Here is a 20,341-nt window from a genome sequence, read left to right as displayed (position 1 = left end):
TGAACCCGAACCGGAGAACCATCCTAACGTAAACGAAAAATAATTTCCATTTGCTAGGTTAAGCAAAAATACTTTAACTTCATCCAGGAAATCAACAATTTGACGCGATGGAAGCTTGCAAATGCCCTCAGGACTTCCTCGATAATGTTGATACACAGTGCACACTGACAATTTTGGGCTGATAACATAAGATAAGTTAGTCAATGATCAAAATATTTAATAGAGAAAATCGAGTTTCAAATGTTTTTATCAAAAGTTTAAATTTTCGTCCGTAAAAAACATAGCATTAGCGTGAAAATATGTTTGTGACGATTTGTGATTCTCAAAGTTTACTCCGTCCCCGAGGTCGCATTGTTCGTCCTTAAAATTATTTTGAGAGGGGAGCATTCGTTTGATCATTTAAGGCGTTGGTTCTCACAACATGACCGTGGCGTATTTCCTCGATGATGAAATTCGTGAAGGTTCAACTGCGATCACTAGGAAAATGTGACTACCGTCAGACGTATAACTGGCTTAAAGCTTTTTATTTTATTTTATTGCTTAGATGGGTAGACGAGCTCACAGCCCACCTCGTGTTAAGTGGTTACTGGAGCCCATAGACATTTACAACGCAAATGCGCCACCCACCTTGAGATATAAGTTCTAAGGTCTCAGTATAGTTACAACGGCTGCCCCACTCTTCAAATCGAAAAGCATTACTGCTTCACGGCAGAAATAGGTGGGGTACCTACCCGTGCGAACTCACATGAGGTCCTACCACCGGTAAACGTGAATGAACATGAATGTTTTGTGGTACAAATCAATTGTTGAACTAGAGCAAAAATATGGAGTAGTATCAGATGTTATTTTTAAATCGCTTGAATACTTAACAGAAACTTAAAATTTAAGGGTTGATAAAGAAATATATTTCTTTGTTTTTTAAATTTAGTCATTAATTTCACGTATGCACCCTGATTCGCATAAACAACACAACACAACTACATTAAAATATTCAGTGAGAACGGAGTTTATAACGATGAATTTAAAAGAACTGCAAAATCAAAATTCATAGTCATGAAGTTAATTTCTTTTGATAAAATCAACCAAACTCGTAGGCAATTAAGATAATTATTCCTATTGTATCTTGCAAGCTAACGTGATAAAACATAATTAATAATGTCTCAAATGTTCTGCCTGTTCCGAGACCATTTTATTAGATTACCTACACCTCCAGTAATAAGCCGAGGGATTGAGATTGTCAGAGAGCAAATGGAATTCTGTGTCCTGAATTAACTTAATTGAAACGAGACAAGCACATAGGATCTTTGTTTTTGCGTTTAATAATTCACAAGCCTCCAGAGCATCGCTTAGAATTAAAAATAGGTTTCCTCATTTTCGCTTGCTGCTCTTTGTACTTTTTATATTCTAGAAGGAATTTAAAAAAGATTAATTTTAAACAGATATTTATAAACTAGATGATGACCCAGCTTTGCTCGGTTTTTTTTTTGATAACGCCATCTTGTTGTGTCTTTAAAGCGGTTAGTTGCCCTCAATTAAGAAAAATAGTATTATTATTCGCCAATAGATGCCGGGAAGAGTTGATTATTGAAAACACGAACAAAACAACATTTTCTGAAAATAAATCGTAGCTAGATCGATTTATCGCCCCCGAAATCCCCTGTATACTAAATTTTATGAAAATCGTTGGAGCCATTTCCGAGATTCTGATTATATATATATACAAGAATTGCTCGTTTAAAGGTATAAGATAGTAAGTAGGATATAAGGTACACCATATTTTTTGGAAAGGTTCCAACCGAAAAAAAAGTCATTTAAATTGCTTAAAAATAGGTTTCGTTACAGTTGCTCTTTGAGTATATTTAGTTCAATAAACAACAGATTTTGTAACTTAAATTGCTAAAGTGGAAACTTTTCTATTACATACATATTCCTTTTTAGTCTTTAGCAGAAATAATCAGGCAAAACGATACCGCAGCGTTCGCAAACCATCTATTTTAAACTCACACATTTAGGTACTGATTTATAATTTTAATTCTGATTCATTTCATCCAATACCTTTCCAATTTATATAGATATGTGCGTTTTATTTTTCAATTCAAGTTTACATAATAAAATATCACAATTAAAAAAATATATATATTAAATTGAAAAAGTTAAAATCGCATTAGCACAGATTTTATATTATGATCGTCACAGTTTGCCCGACAGACAATGAAGACAACTTAATGAAAAATACAAAAGAAATCTTTCTCGAGTGTGCCTAATTCAATGTGCCTTATCATTTGTCGCAGGCTTTGATAGAACAAAGCTAATTTTCTACGTGTTTTTCTTTCACCAAAGAACATCGCATTGTGTAATCGTCGACTGAGCGGTAAATGTTTTGGATTTCATTGTCTCTCGATATCATTGTTAATGCTAAATAAAAGAAATTTCTGAACATGACGTTTTAACTTCGACAATTCTTTATCTTAAGCTTCTCGTTCATCGACCATATTTAACATTTATTGTATTTTAATGTTATTTTTTAAATTCTGTTATTTTAAACAGAACCAAATTGTTACACCATAGTGTACAAATTAAATTGAGTTGTTTATTTTACTGATGAATTAATATATACTAGAGGTCCCGCAGTAGTCGAAATTCGACTATAATTAATTGGAATTGTAAGTTTGTACACTATTATGATTGTATTTTATACTTCTATAATCACAAATTTCGCCATGACCATAGATTATACACTTAATATAGCCATGACTACACTATAAACAATATTAACAAAGACAAACAATATTTAATCTATTCTCAATTTGACAACAGACGTCAAGAACAAAAATTTGACAACAAATAGTATGCATGCGTGTGTGCGTCGAATACGTGGTATGTAGGTGTGTAATGTTTTCTTTATTGATTTAATGTATCATTTATGCATTATTTAAAAAAAAAATTGCATTGTGCACTTCTTCTCTATATTCTCTATAATTGTGGAAAATTTCATACTCCTCCGTCCGCGCCATTTTCGTAAAAAGGGATACAAAGTTTTTGCTTCACGTATTAATATATAGATCACAGCGTAGACATACTGCCTGAAACATGAGTTTGAAGTTTTTTAATAGCTTTGAGGGGAAAAAAGCTTACGTTTACTACTCCATAGACAAAACAAGTTATTGTTAGATGCAATGTCACATTGCTAAAACTGCTTCCCTATTCCTCAAACTGCTATGCGGATATCAATAACGCTTTTGAAGATAGAAAATAAAAAATACAAACCTAAGTTAGACCATAATATCAATAGTTTAAACGTAATTTGGGGGTACCGGTAAATTTATAAATTTATATAGTGTATTTATGTAAATTACATTTTTTATATATAGCTTAGATTAGTGGACGAGCTCACAGCCCACCTGGTGTTAATGGTTACTGGAGCCCATAGAGATCTACGACGTAAATGCGCCACCCACCTTGAGATATAAGTTCTAAGGTCTCAGTATAGTTACAACGGCTGCCCCACCCTTCAAACCGAAACGCGTTACTGTTTCACGGTAGAAATAAACAGGGCGGTAGTACCTACTCGTGCAGACTCAAAAGAGGTCCTACCACTATTTATATTGAAAAACAACGTCCAAGGTATGACAACAGGAAAATGGCACGTGAAGATTTCATGAATGTAACCCATGAATTTATCGCTCATTAGATTCGAGTGGCTCAAGCACACAATGACCTTGATGTGTCTCGTTAAAAATAGATGCATCGCCGCCCAGGATGGCGACAAAGCTCTGTTATTTCCACTGAATCCAATTCTCGATTGCAGACGAGATGAAATAATTTATATATGTATAATTACAACCTTGCCTCACCTACGACACAATCCGTTCAAAGTCTTGTACTCAAAACTACGTGTATAGTTACGGAGCTCTGAATCAATATCTGTTTTCATTAAAACTTAATAAGGCGTGTTGATTAGACTCCGCCCACAAGGTGTCGTCTGTGCCCGTCTCCAGCATTTATCCGCGCCCTGACAAACGATGCGATGCATTAATTGAGATTGAACTGACAATCGATTAAGATATATGTATGTCACGTTGTGCTATTTCATTATTCTTCTTCTTCTGAGTCGGTCTCTTCATTGCTGAAGATCGTGTCTAGTTCGAAATGTTGTCCACTTGCTGCACTACACTTTCCTACGTCTTCAACCTGACCAACTACCATCAGGTTCTCTAAGTTATCGGGGTATCTACGATCGATGTGACCGAAGTACGTGAAAATACGTTGGAATACATAATAATTCTGTTTCATTACCTTGTGCCTTTCACACCTGTATACTGGCTTTGTTACTCTTGTATATGTTGGAGAATGCTGAAGTATTAAATTTTTATGAGTTTAAAACGAATAGGAGACTTTGTTAAAATATCGATTGTTTTGCTAATTTTGAAATAGTGTCGCGTCACTTAGTAACGGAAATTTTTGTTGATGTTATTTTACGGTTTCATTAGTCTTACGACTGCGTTACGTAAATTGCAACATCCATCTTGAGATCAAAGATTCAATGGAACCGGATTTATAATTGTTAAAATTCGAACAAATTATTCTTTAGCAATAGAATTGAGTAAGATGAAGGAACAAGGTTCCTTACTGCCAGTTTTAACAGAAATTTAAAAAAAAATTATGTTTGGCTTTCTTAGAAGATATTGTTCCTTTATTATGAACTAGAACGTGAACTTAGATTATAATCGTAATAATTTAAAAATATATTATAATTGTCCGTGGATTAAACCCCTGCATAATCTTGGCGTATGATCAAGAATACACCGGGCGCTTTATTTTTTATTTATTCCAATTGCGGGTACTCTAGAAAGGACGAACCCGAAATCCATACAAACTTGGGCCTGGCGTTACAGTGCTAGAATTTGGGCATAAGATACAATACCTAAGAAGGTTTCATGAGCCCAATTTTCAGGTCTCCCAGCAATGGCCAACTTGGTAAAATCAGACAATGTTTACATTTTAGGTTATGTTTATTGTTCGAGATATTTTAATAAAAACGATATTTTTGAGGCTGTTTCCTACTAAAGATGAGTAATTTTTTACGAAACCTGTTGCAGCAACAGGTTGCTTTAAAATAAAAATGGAACCTGTTACGAGAAATCGCGCGTTAGGTTGTTTACGAAAACGAATGAAAGCCAAAAATTAAAAACAACGTAATGCGAAACGCGCTGCGCACGAAATGATTTTTTTAAGGGATTTTATGTCCTGGTAACTAAGACCTTTAGGTCAGTCTTATTTTAATTTTAATGAAAACTTTTTTATATGAAAAACTATATTTATATGATAACTTTTTTATATAAAATATAAATCATTACGTGCTCCCATATTATCTCATCACATTTCATTTCATATTATTTCATGCCTTTTTTATTTTTATTTTTTATTGCTTAGATACCCATCGAGAGCTTACAGCCCACCTGATGTTAAGTGGTTACTGGAGCTCATAGACATCTACGACGTAAATGCGCCACCCACCTTGAGATATAAGTTCTAAGGTCTCAGTATAGTTACAACGGCTGCCCCGCCCTTCAAACTGAAACGCATTACTGCTTTACGGCAAAATCCAAAATATCTTCAGTTGGCAACATTAAAGATAACATAACACGATTTGATACATTTGTGTTTTTCTATGGCATAGTCACATTAATATAAAAATGCAAAACTACCCTTTCATGCTATATTTAATGTTGTCAGTTGTAGATATTTTGAATTGCCGCCATTGTAAGTAGTTGTGTCACGATTCGATGGCTATACTCTAGTTAAGTCTATTTACATTGATTAAAATACCTATAAAAACAGTCATTTATCCTAAAGCAAAAGAGTATTAATTATTTTTTACACTTGATTTCCACTAAATCGATCCTATTTTATGGATGTTCTAATTCTAATCCGCACGTTTGTGGAGCTAGTTACGTATATTGAAATAAGTGTTGCAGATGTTTACAAAGATTGTTTAAAACAAAAAATTGAATTCAACTTATTTTCTACACTTGGCCATTGTCAATGAAGCTAAGATTTTAATAGGTTAATCAAGCAAAATAGACGAATTTTTTGGTACATATCCCATTCGTGTAACGCTTAGGCCCAAAATGGGGTTTCTCCTTTATTTGTTTAGAATTTACAAACATAATATGTACGATGTTAGGGCGTCTTGTGAGCCCACACGCGTTGGTACCACCACTTTCCTTATTTCGGCATCGAAGCGGTAATGCTTTCCAGTTTGAAGGGTAAGTCAGTTATTACACAATAGTATTGATACTTAGAACTCATGTCTCAAGGTGGGTAGTGGCATTTACGTTGTTAATACATATGGGCTCCTGTAATCCCTTAACGCTAGATAGGACGTGAGCTCGTCCACGCATCTAGGTAATAAAAAGATGTGTATAAATTGTTGTAATGTGTAAAATGTATGTAAAATAAATACCAAAATAATTATTGTAGAGTTGATAAGAAAATTCTTTGAACATCAAGACAATTGTGTGTTCAATTACTCAATAAGTCCCTTTTTTATTATCTATTTGGGTCATTGAGCTCATGGCCCACCTGCTACTGAGTGATTACTGAAGCCCATAGACATCATAATGCTAATGCTTGGCAGCCTTGAAACATGAGGTCGAAGTCTCGATTGTGTTGTATATAACACATGGCTACTTGCGGTAGAAATAATCAGGATGGCGATGGTGCTACCTGGTGGCTTCCAATACTGCCTAGCACCAGTAAAAACCGGTTGGTGATAACAGTACTTTAGTTACTCTCCACACTAATGATTCCACAATGAATCCTTAGTCGCCTTTACGACACCCACGGCAAGAGACGAAATGTAATTAATCTAGGTAAAAAAAAGTAAGAATACTTTAATTTTCTCATTAGTGTGTCTCGAAATGTGTACATTTTATAATTAACACAGAGAATGAAAATTACCTAAAAATTACTTACAGCAAATATGTAGTAAGTAATAAGGTGGCTAATAGTTATTAGGTATTTTTAAAAGTATTTTTTCCAATTATTATCTGTAGATTATCGTTCATAAATAAAGAGTAAAGAATATTATGTTTTCGTTTCTATCAAAAAGTCATGAGTTATTTACGAATTATTCCATGAAAATTTCCGTATATTTATCGTAACGGCTGTAAATTACAGTATGGGAAAACGCATTAATCTAATAACGTGCTTCGTTTTGCTTTATCGTCGTTTCTTTCGACAGTAAAAAATAACTTCGTTATTCAGTATGCGCGGTGACAGATCAATGGTTTCTTTGAACATTTATACGAAGACATTAGTAATTATTTTTAAAAACTTAAAAAAACGGTTTTTTATATTTTAAAGAAGTTTTCTTGATTCGAATAGGAAAAAGACAATTACTTTTTTTTTTATTGCTTAGATGGGTGGACGAGCTCACAGCCCACATGATGTTAAGTGGTTACTGGAGCCCATAGACATCCACAACGTAAATGCGCCACCCACCTTGAGATACAAGTACTAAGGTCTCAAGTATAGTAACGACGGCTGCCCCACCCTTAAAACCGAAACGCATTACTGCTTCACGGCAGAAATAGGCAGGGTGGTGGTACCCACCCGCGCGGACTCACAAGAGGTCCTACCACCAGTAAAAAGTTACTTATGATAATAGTTAAATATAAGATGTATGAAATAATTGTAATACAGCAAATAATATTTATTTTAGAAGAAAGTTCCAATTACGATCTATTTTATAATACGATACGGTATATCTTACGACAGATTACGATTTTTCTTAAATTTAATGAATGTCTTTTCAATTAATTATACCACTATAGATGACAATAATAATAACTACACTACTAATTTAAAGTCACTTCCTGGTGTTTCTCCAGCGCTATGATTTGTTTGCTTTAAAACTGAAAAACTATCAAATAGAGAGCAAATCGTAGTGAAGTCGTCAAAGTCTAAAGCGCCAGGTTTTCTTGTAGCCATCGATGGGATTATTTCGCTTTCAAAGGCAGTAGGCAGATATCAATCATTCGTTACAAGTTACTAATGCTCAGTCCGCATTGGGTCGGGATTCAGATCCGGTGGTAGATTCTGCGAAGCACTGCTCTTGCTGGGGTCAACGTTAGTAAGCACTCTCAGTTGAACCTAGGGAGCTCATCCTAAATAGAAACGCATTAAAAATAACACACGAGACATTGCAGACATAGAAACATGACGACCTTAGTATATGTATACGTTCGTACAACATATTTTCTCGCAGGCACTTGAAATTATTCTCGCGCAAAACGTAAATTGTGGTATAAAAAAATTACGTGCTCATGCAAAATTTTCACGGGAAACTGGGTTATCTGAACGGTATTTTTGATGACACAATTTTGGAGGCACTTAAATGGCGATATCATATCTGTAGATGTTATTCGGTGCGTGACGCAATCCCACACGCTTGGGTTAAGGGCCCACGTTTTATCACTTTTGAAACTGTATTTAACTGTCTAATATTGTAATAACGAAAATATGCATTGATGTACTCAAATTTTATATGCAAATTTAATCAGGTCGGTGGCTGTGAAACTATCTTGCTTGATAGTTTTGTTGCTAAAAAATCTGTTTCGTTATGTCGCGCAGGTTTTCAAATTGCCTAAGGTAGAATCTGGAGTTTAGTTAGGTATAAAAATCTCTGAAGATATCATTATTACGGGCGAATGATGGGAAATTAGTGCCCAATATGTATAAATTGCATATATTGGGTACTATCATTATATACATCATATATATTTTATTACTTTATAGCGATATTTGCTCGTCACTCACTCCCTATGTAATCAAAATTGACAATGGCAAACGAAAAGACTGCGCGATAAGATTCAGGCTCCCCAAGGGAAAGGCAATTCTAGATATAGCTAAGAACTTAATCAAAAGGCAACAGCATCCGTAGTGATTTAGATTCCGACTTTTCTCCCACGAAGCAGATAAGTTGAAATTGCACGGTAAGCCTAAAACTGAGAAGAGTAGCAATCGAGAAATATTAATTTACTATGCACGAAAGACGTTTTAAAATGCGGCCTGAGTTACCATTATTTTTATAGTGCTTATTAATTATGGCAAAAACGACTAATGCGCAAAGTCTATGCCAGCTGCCCCAAGATCTATATAATAAACATTAAAGTTCTTTCTCTTCCATTTTTTTCCATAGTTCTAAATCAAACACCTTAAGATATAGTCTTACGTCATTTATGCCAAAAAACGGCATGTTGAAGCACACGTCCACGAACGCAACAAGACAAAAAAGTATGTCTACATTTTTTTATAATAAAATAAATCGTAATCGGAACTTTCTTGAATAATAATAAATATTATAAATATAATTTTTTTGTTGGTTGAATTGATTTGGGCGGCAGAGCTAAAGGCCTATCGGATATTGAATGATCTCGTCAGCCCATAGACGTAAGTTCCCCTTTTCAGGCCGAAATGTTCGTTGTATTGGTGTAACAGTTACAAATAATAAAGAAGGAAAGCAGAAGGCAGAAGAACGAAATAGCGAATAAATTAGAATTCGTAGCTTAAATAAGAACTGAGGATTTTAAGCATTTTAATTCGAATAACAATTATAATATTGCACTCCGCCAAGTTGCTGTTAAAATTTTATAAAAAAAATGCATTCTCGCATAAAAGCGCAAACTTATCAAAAGATTTCGTAATTTAAGAAAGAAAATTAATGGGCATCGTAAACATAAATAAAAACTGACATACACAATCCTGACATCAAATTACTTTTTTATTATATTTATTGGCCGTTATTTTTAAACATCCAAATATCACTTAATATCTATCTATCACTGTAATTTAATTATTTTATATGTATTATGCAGTATATTAGTTTTAGCCTATTTATTACTTAGCAAACAGGGTCACCGTTGTATTATGAGATCGGATTTCGTATTTTTGTCAGATATTTTGTAATTACGAAAACCTAAGTTTACTTTTCTTTTTTCGTACTTAATTCACTTATTTAAACTATGTTGTTTCTACACTGGTGTCTAAGGCAGACTATAAAGCTGATTACTGATCAAAAGCTGATTACTAAATTTGACAGTGCTATTGCCACTCTATTGATGTTAAAATCTGTTACTAGATTAAGTAGTTTCTATTAGCAGTAAGAAAGACACAATACGAACCCATCGATCACGCCTATTTCGACCTCTAAGCTATCATGCACCGTTGAAGAGCGGTAAAACTAGTTTTCAATGTAATTCGGATGTACATGGTATCCAAATCTGAACAGTAACATTTGGAAGGAATGCATGACGTAGCGTAGCGCAACGCTGAAAGTGCACTGGATCGGATATGAGTGGTTCCAGGTAAAACCGGTAAATTCCATTTGGCGAGTATCCATCGCATACGAGAGAATAAAGTTCTCGTGAAAGCTTTATATACTCAACGAAAACCATCATCTAACCACAATGTCCACTTAAAATGTTGGTCTGAATTATTGAATGCCCAGCCTCAATCAACGCGGCCTGATTTGTCAGCGGTCTGTCTTCACTATGAGTCATTAGGATAGTAATGACTGCATTAGTTCGTACGCATAAACATATAAAATATGTACAAAATAAAATATTCAATATTTTATAGAAGAAAAATATGCAATATAAAATATATTGTATAGAAGACTACAACAGCTTACATTTTCAGCTAATTTCAATTTGAATTAATCCAATGATTTCAATTTATTTTAAAATAACGAATGGCGTGTATTTTTTCTTCTACCTCATACCTCAATTCATGTTGTGATTAATAATAACTCAATGCCGAGTGGATTGTGAGCTTATTATACTACTAGCGACCCGCCCTCGCTTCGCTTCGGAAACGTTAAAACACACATGAAACCAAAAAAATAAAATTAAAAAAAATTAAAAAAAAGTAGCCTATGTTCATCAGGGTCAATGTCGGCTTCTAATGGAAAAAGAATTTTTCAAATCGGTCCAGTAGTTTCGGAGCCTATTCGAAACAAACAAACAAACAAATCTTTCCTCTTTATAATATTAGTATAGATCAGTTATTATTTTATTGAAGATTTTATCTCTAAGCATTACGTAGAAAGTTGCCTTTAAAAGCAAATAACCTCAATTAAGTCAATAAAAAAAAATTTTTAGATGAAAATTTTTCGTTTCAACTAAAGTTAATAGAATATGTATGTGTAAAATTGAACACGAAATTGAAAGGGAAAGAGGTAATCTGTACAGAAAGCACGTGTCGTTTCGCATTTGGAGAACAGCTACGTATTGGCAGCTTTACTTGGAAAACTGCTCTCAGTAAAAAGGTTCGCTATAAGTTTATCATTCTCCAATAGACCCTCGAAATTGCAAGTAACAAAAATGTAATAAAATATTACTAACACTGTGACTACTACTTCGCGATTACTATTTATGTTATGTATTGTGAAACAAAATAACCTTTTATATTTGATATTATATTATCCATATTTAACCTAATTATACTAAATAACAATACATTTAATTTCAGAATTGTCGGGTTAAGGCGTAAGAGTCTAAAAGTACGAACTCATTCCGACTTAACAAGCTACGTTATAAATTGAAAAATAAAACAGATCCAAAAACTTTCATATGAATTAAAAAAAAATTAGGAAACTTACCAAAAAAATGTTAATAATTTGAACGGTTTCTAACAGGAAAACATAACTACATCTACTAAACACCTACTAAACATATCAGTCTATCAGAAACGCTAAGCAGTTTGAGATTTGTTTTTTTATTTGCGCAGAATATTTAAATGGCAGATATTCGGATTTTTAAACATTCACTCATCGATTTTACATCTACTTGAAACATGATTTCATTGTAATTTCAAAAATCGCGTACATTCGGATGTGATTAAAAATATCATTGGATATAGAGCATCAATCAATCAGTGTACAATATCAAAGATACTATCAATGCGCGAACTACAAACAATGAAACAATATCTAAAATTAGTTTAGTTTTGAGGTTTATTTGATGTCTAAATATACTTTTGTAACAACATGAATGTAAATCATATACACATCGACAAATAAATATGAACCTCGAAAATACCTGAGTGTTTGACATCTGAATATGCCTTTTTTTTGTAGGGTTTTATTTCTTACCTATTTAATATATATACTATAATGATATTGAATACATACTTCAGAATGAATAAACAATAAAATACTTAATTGCGTTTTCTGTGACATAATAAGAAAACAAAATTTAAAGCCATAAATTAATATTTTAAACAGTATACAAAATTGAACTCTCTTTTCACTGAATGACAGACAGGTGAGTGATTTCGTTTAAGAATTTATTTATTTATTTAATCAACAATGTTTGAACAGCATTTAACTAGACACTGTATGTTTTCCCAAACATGAGCCAATTAAAGAAACACATTATGTTTCCAAAAAATGTTAAAATAATTAATGAACACAGGTAGTCCAACTAAGGCAAAGGTAAGGCAGTTAAATAGGTAGATGAATTTTGTCGACTGATAACTTGCAGAATAAGTTTAAATCTGATTGTGTTGTGTGATATAAAAAACTTTTTTTTATATAAATAGTTTTAAAAGTTTTAAATGATAAAGGTTTTTCTTTATATATACACATGTAGCTTTCTAACAAAGGTGCTATTTTTTCGTGCGTTTAAAACATAGACATTGACTTGTCTGATAATATATTGATAAACACATCACTATGTATGTAACACTGCATATGTTGTTTAATATTAGATTTCGATGTGTGGTTATCGCCTCCGGACAACAAAAACACGAAAAAATGTAATTGCCTTTAATATTTGTCGTTTCAATTATTCGCCAATAGAAACTTTGCAGGTTTTAATAGATTTTCAAATTTTAATTTTAAAGGCTTGTCAAAATGTATAGTGGTTTGGTGTACGGTAAAAAGAAAAGGAATCTAAAACAATGTGAGATGTTGAAAAGTGACTAGAATAAATGGATTTTGAAGTTTTATTAACTGCATTTATTGTGAAAGTTTTTTATCTATTTTATGAATTTTTTTTCTTTTGCTGCCTTTTAAATCAATGAAGAAATATTTTATACCATTTTTTTTTATGTCATATGGCAATGCTGTACGTTAATTTTATTCTCTATTTGCAAATATTATATGTTCTTTTAAAAAATAAACATAGATATTTTTAAGGGAATGGTATATTTAATTCCGCCTTCCTAAGTAACTTCGTATTGCAGCTTATTAGTCGAAATCGGTATAAAACGAAGACAAAATAGTGCATCCGTCAAGATTTTATAAAAGAATAGATAGACAGAATAAATAAATATATTATTATGTATTTATTATTAACAAATAAATTCTAAAATTCATTTTATCATGAAATTACAAAATACAAATAAAAAAATGCAATAACAATAGAAAAGTGAAATTGGAAAATATGAAAAAAATTAACTTGCCGTTTTTTTTCGGCGTCGGCTCAATGCATCAACTAATCCTAAGATTCATGAGACTACTACACCAAACTACTAGACTGCGGGCGGCGGACGGGACGTTTACCCCAACCACCACTTATCTAAACTTCATAGCAAAAAGTCACGGGCAACAAAAAAAAATCACTATAAGTCAAATCAGTCAAAAAGCATAGACTTTATTTTCACCTAGTATAGTGATTTATAACAGAAGTGTCGCGCGGAATGTTTACGGTTTCACGAGGGGCGCGTGTCGACAGCGGCGCGGAAGCGACGCGTCCATCGCGCTCAGCGCGCAACAGATAGTACCTAGAGGTACACATACAGTGCGGCCGGGGTGCTCGACAAGCGCCGGCGCGCGGCTTTCTTACCCGCGCCCGCCCTCTCCACCCGCTCTGACGTCACCGCAGAAACCTCCGAAAATCCTCAAAATCATATTTAATATTATAACAGTACGTAGCATCACCAATTCGGTCCTCTGATACGATGGAAACACGTGTTAGTTTAAATGTTATACTGAATCTTAACGTTTTCAATGTTGTATTATCCGATTTTTTCATGGCGACTGTCACTCATTCATGCTCGTAGAGACTATTGTATGTAATTGTAAACTAGATGTATGTAATTGAATAATTTTAAAATAGTAAATACGTATTTTTAGAAATTTTTAATGTACCTAACTCGCTAAGAACTAAACCAAACGTCATCGAAGTTACCATTTGTCTAAAAAAAATTTTTAGATTGTATTTATTGTTCTTCTCAGACGTGGTAACTTTACATTTTAAATCATCGTACATATACAGCAGATTTAGTGTTGGCCTCCCAAATTACTGTAACTATCATTTCAATTTAAGTTTTATTGCCTGTGTTGAGTGGACGAACTCACGGTATCTGGTCTAAGGTGGTTGCAAGGTAGCATAGACATCAATCACAACACGAACGCCGACGGTCGATGTTTTAATGGTATAACATAGCGACTGTCCAACATTCCAAAGCGGAACCGATTTAGTAATAATAATATGTTGAATGGTGGTATCTACCACGGCTATTCACGTTACGAATTAGGGGGGTATTCAATATCTAACTAGAAAAATAAGGTGTGGATTCTTACGTCTACGAACAGGTGACAATAGTAGGAGCTATCTTCCGATCAGTAAGTAGTAAGAAAAATTATAGAAATACGATCTACTAGGCTGAGATTTACTCTTATAACTTTTGAATCAGTTATAATTTCGTTTCATCGTCCTTCTCTTATGTTCAAATATTTGGAATTTTTTCCACTTCAAAACCTCTAGTTTCATTTTCGATTGAAACGCCGTTACCACCGTTGATTAATTCCCGGGCTATTCTTTGTCAAGTTTGTTTGTATGTATGCAAAATTAATTTTAATTGATCACAAAAGATTAAATTTCCCAATTATTAAAAAGTACAATTTCTCAGTAAGTACAGTTATGACCCAACGAGGTATCCCAGGACATCAACGACACAGCTTGGGTGGCCTGATGGAACGTACCGCCGTACGGAGACGACCGACATAGAGTCGTGGACTATCGCCTTGAGGACTACGTCGACTGGACGTAATTGGGGAGAGCTGTGAATCTGGTTGTAGTGTTGGCAGTGAAATCCCCTTCACCTTTCCTAGTTTCTATCTCTAGCGGAGATCGGGCGTCAGGCGAAAATGCAAGTAACGAATGGTGACTCCAGTTACCAAGCTCTACATAACCCACACGCTCTCTAGCCGTTGGGGCCTCCTAAGGTATTCAGCTACCGGACCGAAAAAAAAGTCACCACCACTCTACCGATTCCTCTGCTCTTAAGCAGTCATAATTTTCGATTTGGCGTAACACTTATATTTAGACTTTGGTAACCACTTAACACCAGTTGCACCGAAGAATATCAACACGCTTCACATACGTTCTACCACCAGTAATAAATATAAAAAAATAGTTGAAGTTTTTGATTGTTGAATGGTATCTACGCCTGTTTTGCTTACATATTTACAGGCGCTGTACCTTATTATCATATAACAATCTCTGTCTACAAAATAATTAATATGCTATGGAAATAAAAAACTTAGTTATACGGACGAAAAAAAAATTTTTTTTTTCAGGGATTGTGACTTTTTAATTACGCCTCTGTTTGTTTCGGCTGGTTCTAAAGATTGTCGTGACCGACGTAAACTTAATTTAAAACGTGCCTGTTTGCAACATAAAAAGTCTTTTATCCCTCGACTACTGTGTTATAAATTATATCTAAAAATACTTTCAATTGTACAAGATCATATTAAAAACGAGCTAAGGGTTTTGTTGATTAGATTTAATTTCAGTTTGGTATATTAGTTAGTCAGTAGTATAATTTCGGTAATGTTTATTGAGCGGTACAGTATATCTACACAATATATAGTACTACTAGCGGACCCGACAGACGTTGTCCTGCAAAAATTAATTCAAATCGATCCAGCCGTTTAGTTGTAGTATAGATAAATAACCTAGATACTGACTGCAGCGTCAGCTGCCGGACTGATTTGTGAATCTAAACAATACAGGGTGCCACCCAAACGCATACAAAAAAATACATTCAAATCGGTCCAGCCGTTCAGGAGGAGTTCAGTGATAAACACACGCACAGAAGAAATATATATATATATATATGTCAGCACATATCGGGGATGGCTGAGCGGTAGGTTCGTCATCACTCGTATTCGATTGAACTCAGTTTAGTTAATAAAACTTTTTGAATAACAATACTTGAAACTCAACACACACAACTTTCACAATGACAGGATAAACCGACAGTTTCGTTGCACATACCGACAGACCGACTGACTGAGACGGACGGAATGACTGTCTGACACGGAATGCCACGACTCTGTCCACGTACCGCCATTTTATACTGTGGCGTTACGGAGTCTACCCTTCGTTTTGTGATTTAAAATAATAATCAAAACCACCGTCTTAATATTACTAAAAGTCGTTATCCACGACAACTAAAAGTCGTTATCCACGACACGGCCATTCTGACATGTCACACGTCCCTGTGTGACGCTCCTGCAAGGAAAACAACCTTCTGCAATATCTGACAGGTTTCGTCTCGGCCACTCCTGATACATTCACGATTGAGGATTAGGATTCGTTTCATTACAAACCATAACGTTAGCTTTCAACAAGATCTTTAACAGACTATGTTAACCTGTGTGAGTAGATAACTTAATTACCCAACTATTCGTGATTTCATTAATGCTCAATAAGCATTAGAAACCAGAGTTATTACAAAACAACTCAATCTGAGCAGTATTTCATCAGTATTATGTATCAACCACAAACTATCGTTACAATTACTTCCATCTAGTAAGAGTAACTCATGCCACCTATATCGAGTGACGATAACCCAATTTAAGTGCCACCTCCAATAAGTAGTCCACATATCGGGGATGGCTGAGCGGTAGGTTCGTCATCACTCGTATTCGATTGAACTCAGTTTAGTTAATAAAACTTTTTGAATAACAATACTTGAAACTCAACACACACAACTTTCACAATGACAGGATAAACCGACAGTTTCGTTGCACATACCGACAGACCGACTGACTGAGACGGACGGAATGACTGTCTGACACGGAATGCCACGACTCTGTCCACGTACCGCCATTTTATACTGTGGCGTTACGGAGTCTACCCTTCGTTTTGTGATTTAAAATAATAATCAAAACCACCGTCTTAATATTACTAAAAGTCGTTATCCACGACAACTAAAAGTCGTTATCCACGACATATATATATATATTAAGATAGGGGTATCAACATTGATCGATATCGGTGAGGATAAGATGTAGTCATTGTGATTTCATTGGAGTATAATAGTCTACTAATCATGCCGCACGGTCCTCAGCGAAATTTAGCCTAACAACAGTGTGTCCACGGAGTAACTTGAGGTCCCGGGTCGACCATATGTGTATTAGTAACTAGAAACCTCTTCATTTCAACAGTTCATACCATAGTAAGTAGTCCCTGCTATTATCAGGAGCGTTTCTCTCTGAAGGCCCTATATCATAAGGAAACTTTTGTAGGTCTAGTCTCCCACCACTGCGCAAGTCCGATGACACTCTGGCCCACAGCGCGAAAGAGAAGGCTGACCTTCTGGTCAAACTCTTCGCCTCTTACTCGACTGTGGACGACGGGGGTGCCACACCACCGAACATCCCCCGGTGTGATAGCTCCCTGCCGGATATCTGCTTCACACAGTGTGCAGTTAGGCGGGAGCTCCGACTCCTGGACGTCCATAAGTCGAGTGGGCCAGACGGCATCCCCGCAGTGGTTCTGAAAACGTGCGCCCCTGAGCTGACACCTGCGCTAACGCGTTTGTATCGCCTCTCTTATTGCGCTAACAGGGTTCCGTCTTCATTTAAGACCGCCCACGTCCACCCTATCCCCAAGAAGGGTGACCGGTCGGACCCGTCGAGCTATAGGCCTATCGCGATAACTTCCTTGCTTTCCAAGGTGATGGAGCGAATAATAAATACACAACTCCTGAAGTATCTTGAGGATCGCCAGCTGATCAGTGACCGACAGTACGGTTTCCGTCAAGGTCGCTCAGCTGGCGATCTTCTTGTATACCTTACTCACAGGTGGGCTGAAGCCTTGGAGAGCAAGGGCGAGGCTCTTGCTGTGAGCCTTGATATCGCGAAGGCCTTCGACAGGGTCTGGCATAGGGCACTTCTATCGAAGCTACCATCTTACGGAATCCCCGAGGGACTCTGCAAGTGGATTGCTAGCTTTTTGGATGGGCGGAGCATCACGGTCGTTGTAGACGGTGACTGCTCTGATACCATGACCATTAACGCTGGCGTTCCACAAGGTTCGGTGCTCTCCCCCACGCTTTTCATCCTGTATATCAATGACATGCTGTCTATTGATGGCATGCATTGCTATGCGGATGACAGCACGGGGGATGCGCGATATATCGGCCATCAGAGTCTCTCTCGGAGCGCGGTGCAAGAGAGACGATCAAAACTTGTGTCTGAAGTGGAGAACTCTCTGGGGCGAGTCTCCGAATGGGGTGAATTGAACATGGTTCAATTCAACCCGATAAAGACACAAGTTTGCGCGGTCACTGCGAAGAAGGACCCCTTTGTCATGGCGCCGCAATTCCAAGGAGTATCCCTGCAACCTTCCGAGAGTATCGGGATACTTGGGGTCGACATTTCGAGCGATGTCCAGTTTCAGAGTCATTTGGAAGGCAAAGCCAAGTTGGCGTCCAAAATGCTGGGAGTCCTCAACAGAGCAAAGCGGTACTTCACGCCTGGACAAAGACTTTTGCTTTATAAAGCACAAGTCCGGCCTCGCGTGGAGTACTGCTCCCATCTCTGGGCCGGGGCTCCCAAATACCAGCTTCTTCCATTTGACTCCATACAGAAGAGGGCCGTTCGGATTATCGATAATCCCATTCTCACGGATCGTTTGGAGCCTCTGGGTCTGCGGAGGGACTTCGGTTCCCTCTGTATTCTGTACCGTATGTTCCATGGGGAGTGCTCTGAGGAATTGTTCGAGATGATACCGGCATCTCGTTTTTACCATCGCACCGCCCGCCACCGGAGTAGAGTTCATCCATACTACCTGGAGCCACTGCGGTCATCCACAGTGCGTTTCCAGAGGTCTTTTTTGCCACGTACCATCCGGCTATGGAATGAGCTCCCCTCCACGGTGTTTCCCGAGCACTATGACATGTCCTTCTTCAAACGAGGCTTGTGGAGAGTATTAAGCGGTAGGCAGCGGCTTGGCTCTGCCCCTGGCATTGCTGAAGTCCATGGGCGACGGTAACCACTCACCATCAGGTGGGCCGTATGCTCGTCTGCCTACAAGAGCAATAAAAATAAATAAAAAAAAGTGCTTCTTTATGTCGTTAACATTGACAGGATAAAATTTCGAAAAGCATTGAGACCGTCAGTGTACCGAGCAAATACTCTTACTCGGTGGAAGATCATCCCTTGTCCCCCATCGTACTCCAAGCTGCTGGTGACTCCATGAACATACAGATAGTCTAGATAGATAGTCAGATTATTAGTCTTAGTATAGCGGATAGTTGCTTGCTTAAATTTTGGGGTTTGATGAGGAAGCTTTTACAATAAAAAAAAATAAGATGCACATCTCATAGCTGACAGTTTTTTGGCAAGCATAGATAAAAAAACAAAAAATTAAACCTTTTACGGGCGTTCCGAACACTTAATGTACAGAATTAACTAGTAAACTAAATATTAAAAAAAAAACGTGCGGTATAAATAATGCTTATCGGTGTTAATTTTCTAAATAAAAACCAATTCGTCGCGAAGCCTATGTTATAAACACGAACAAAAATAAATTGAAATATTACATACAAATGGAACGCAGTACAGACAATAGAAGGTGACTATTAACAAAGACCATATGTTCGCGATGGCGTCGGCGGGTAACTGTGCGCAATAAAGCGTCTTTGTTCGGCGTTTAATCCACTTAAGAGTACTTCATCCTAGATGTGAAGTGATGTCTATTGTTGCAGCAAATATTGCTTCCGTACAAATTAGATGACTATTCAAATGTATGTAATTCTATTCAAAATTATGTGTTTTAACTAGACGTTATGTGCTTAGCGTCAGATTTAGATTGAATGAGAAAGTTTGTTGATTTATAGTAATTCAGGCTTTGGGTGTTTTATATGAATAGCAATGGGTTACTTGGTTCTTGGGGGCTAGTAATAGTAAGTTAAACAGTTAATGGAGAGCCTTGGTCACCTTAATCACCAGAGGAGTACCCAAATAAGGCAACCTCTATAGCCTTGGGCAGCCTCAGGCATTTCTATGACATATTATAAATACTTCACGTATGTT

At 36.1% G+C, this 20,341-nt stretch overlaps 1 protein-coding gene across 1 annotated transcript in view; it reads right to left on the bottom strand.

Moving 5' to 3' along the window:
- Ser-4 (serotonin receptor 4) overlaps window positions 1-13,773 on the bottom strand; it is a 52,328-nt gene extending 38,555 nt beyond the window's left edge. The window contains 1 exon segment of the mRNA NM_001044037.1: window positions 13,471-13,773. The gene's annotated coding sequence lies outside the window, so the exon portion shown is untranslated.
- Between the last annotated feature and the right edge of the window lie 6,568 nt (window positions 13,774-20,341).

This window comes from Bombyx mori, chromosome 10, assembly GCF_030269925.1.
Source record: "Bombyx mori chromosome 10, ASM3026992v2".
NCBI classification, from domain to species: Eukaryota; Metazoa; Arthropoda; class Insecta; order Lepidoptera; family Bombycidae; genus Bombyx; species Bombyx mori.
The sequence above is the reverse complement of the archived record's forward strand: the minus strand, read 5'-3'. Positions and strand labels throughout refer to the sequence as shown.